This window comes from Carcharodon carcharias, chromosome 11 (assembly GCF_017639515.1).
Source record: "Carcharodon carcharias isolate sCarCar2 chromosome 11, sCarCar2.pri, whole genome shotgun sequence".
In the NCBI taxonomy this organism is placed as follows: Eukaryota; Metazoa; Chordata; class Chondrichthyes; order Lamniformes; family Lamnidae; genus Carcharodon; species Carcharodon carcharias.
In genome coordinates this window covers 132541357-132544665 of record NC_054477.1, presented here as the reverse complement: position 1 = coordinate 132544665, position 3309 = coordinate 132541357, and the positions used below count along the sequence as shown (strand labels likewise).

Here is a 3309-nt window from a genome sequence, read left to right as displayed (position 1 = left end):
CTTCTCCTTCTCCTCAAGTAGTCTGTCAGGGGCCCTAGGGCAATCAAAGGGAGGAGAAGGGGCTGTTGGACGCCCCGGGATCTCCACTCAGGAATCTCTGAGGGTGTCCAGCCCTTCGGAATCGCCTTTGCCTGTGACCCTTCAGCTTCTACCCCTGTGACTGCAGAGGGAGCAGTTACCCCACAGCAGGACAGCCAAAATAAGCTGGGGTCCTCCAGGCCTCAGGTCTCCAGAGGACACCCGCCAAGGTCATCTAAGGCAACATGGCAAACTGGTCAGCACCCTGCCTGCAGCCCTGCTGCATATGTCGGGGGAGCACTTAGAAGAAGTGGTAGGGACCACAAGATTAAGAAGTTTTGATTTCACATGTGGCTGCACGGGTGCATTATGATTGTAAATGTTATGACACTATTTTAAATGGAGTACGCGCACTTTAATGAGGTCAGATGTGGTTTATTTGTGATTATCAGTCCTTAAATCTGTGCCCCCACCACCACTACCCCACTACCACTACCCCCCACCCCACCCACAATTTTCAGAGGGACACCCCAGGCTCCATTTTTGTCCCTGGAATCATGCATGTACAGGGAGACAGAGGTATTTACCAGAAAATGCTGAAAAAGCTCAACAGGCCTGGCAGCATCTATGGAGAGAGAGAAACAGAGGGCGGAATTTTCCCAACATTGTACTAAGTGCAGTAACGGGTGGGCAAAATGGTGTTCCACCACTGATGGCAATGATGAGTTTTCACACCGTGTTGCCCTGAGCCCGCCACATTACTAATGCATTCCTGGCAAACACACCGTTTCCATGGCGGGCAGGCTCTTATTCGATGTCCAGCCATGCATCATGCCGGCCGCCATGTTTAAAAGGCAGCTGCCAACACAGGGCTCATCGCCACCAGCTCACCGCCACTACCCGGGAGACCTGGCCAGCAAAGGGAAAAAAGACTGCAAAACCTCCATCAATGATGGGTCCCTTGAACGATGGCTGGATGCCTTGGAGGCCTGCCGGCTCTGGCCACAGGATGGGCAGCAACGTGACCAATCTAGCTTGGGAGGCGGTGGCAGGGTGGTCAGTGCCAATACCCTTCAGAAGAGGACAGCCACCCAGTGCCGCAAGAGAATGAATAAGTCACTCTTCTCATTGCTCTCAACTCATACTCACAAACCCATCATATATCCAAAGGATGCTCAATGGCTGCCAGTTCAGAGAACATCACCATTCACTTTCTCACACTCACCGTTATTGTCCTCATCCCAGCCATGGGACCACTGACCATCCACACTTGCCAGGCATACCTATCACCTGGTCTGGCAGGCATCCTGCTTATGCTTTCTCCATCTCTATCCATACAGGACAAGCTGGCACACAATGAGAGAGGTCACAGACCAGTGTCAGAATGCCCTACATCAAGGTCCTCACAGACTTTGAAACAGAGCCAACCAGCTGGCCAGCCACAACCTGGACCAGTCTTGTGTTGATGGTGAGGTCAGCGCTGATCTACCAAGTGAGGATCCAGCAGTTCAACATGCATCAGATAACCATGCCATGAATGACGTGTCCTGTTCCACAGGCCACTGCCATGTACTAATTATCTCCCCTTGCTTTCGCAAGCACATCTGCCACACAACCGAGTCCATGACCCAGGGCCTCCGATCAAGCCCCGAAGAAACCTCTGAAGAGGAATCTGGAGGCACCCTCCCTGAAGTCTCGTTACAGCGCTCACCTCCACCCTCCACCAGCGCAAAGACACACACCTCGGTGGGACCTAATTTTGGAGTACATCTGGGATCACGATCTGGTGAGCACATCACACTGTCTGATCCACAGCAGGTGGTGGCAGGGACTTCCCAAGTGTCCAGAACTTGGAGGACTGCTGGAGGCCAGAATGTTGCTGAGTCAGAGTCAGATGATGAGCCTCTGGACTCAGTTGTGACATAGCTGCTGGAGCTGCAAAGGCAAGCTTGGGAACATCAGAGAGGGATGACTGCTGCACTCCTCAGATTGCAAGACACAATGGAGGAGTCCGTCCACCTCCAGGCTGAGGTGATAGTGCTGGCATTGCAACACACCGAGGTCAACACTGGTAGGGTGGCGGCCGCCTTGGAGACCTTGGACTTCACTCCAGCGCTGCTGCAAGGGCTTAACTCCATTGCTGAAACCACTGTTGGCCTCCTACAGTGTGTAGCGAGAGGGGTGCTGGGCAGCTCGATCTCACTCCACCTACCCCTACTCCTCAATGAGTCACCCTGGGCCCTTGGGCACCCATAGGGAGGAAGATCAGCAGGTGCACAGTCCGGGCCATCCATACAGGTGACTCCAAGAGTGTCCAGCCCATCCGACTCCCCTCTTCCTGTGACCTCAGCAACTCCAGCTCCACAGGCTGAGGAGTGTGCCACTGCCACACAGCATGATGCCAAAAGCATGCGGGGGCCCTCCAAGTCTCAGCCCTGCAGAGGATGCCCACCAAAGTGATCACAGACAGGACATCGCAGTCAGCAGGGTGCCTCCACCTCCGCTGTGGATATCCGGGAATCAACAAGATGTAGCGGCAAAATCAAAGACAAAATTTAAAGGAAACTTACAAACATCAAATCAAAATGTGACTAAGAGGGTCGATAAAGCAGCCCAGCCCCCGCAGTGCCCACCGGGCATGGAAAGCCTCGACGGTGCCGGCAGACACTGCGTGCCCCCTCTCCAGTGACACCCGGACGCGAATGTGGCCGCAGAAAAGGGGCAAACAGTCGGGTCAAACGACCTCCTCGATCTCCCACTGCCTGGACTTGTTAATGGCTAATTTGGCCAGGCCCAGGAGCAGGTTCACGAGGAGGTCCTCCTCTCTCCCGGACCCCCTCCGCACCGGGTGCAAAAGCAGGGCAACAAAAAATTAATTGAAACTCCGAATGCTCCTCTCCATAGAAATCTTTAGCAAAAGGCGAAAGATTTATACAATCTGAAGAGAAACCAGATTGTACTTTTAAAGAGAATTAGTTGAACGGCCTGGGCACGGATGTTAATCACTTGTACATACTGTTCACTATTGTCAATAAACTCCTAAGAATGTCTCCTTGCCTATGGCTCACTGTTCTGATGCGCAGTGTTCTTGTCACTCAGATGTGAAACCTTTCTGCACAAGATAAAAGGCAGGTGCGACAGTCCAGGGCCTCTGTGCTCTGTGCAGCCTTCAGACCAAAGCGATGGTCCAGCCTCACAAACCCTGGAACCATTACTGATGTCTGCACCTTGGCAGTGCTTGCCATTGTTGCCAGAATGTAGCGGGCAGGCATCACAGAGTTCTCTCATTCT

At 53.1% G+C, this 3309-nt stretch overlaps 1 non-coding gene across 1 annotated transcript; it reads right to left on the bottom strand.

The window, feature by feature from the left end:
- Positions 1 to 2860: 2860 nt before the first annotated feature.
- LOC121284538 lies at positions 2861 to 2976 on the bottom strand. The gene has a single exon (XR_005944504.1). It is a non-coding gene; the product is annotated as a U5 spliceosomal RNA (small nuclear RNA).
- Positions 2977 to 3309: the final 333 nt, after the last annotated feature.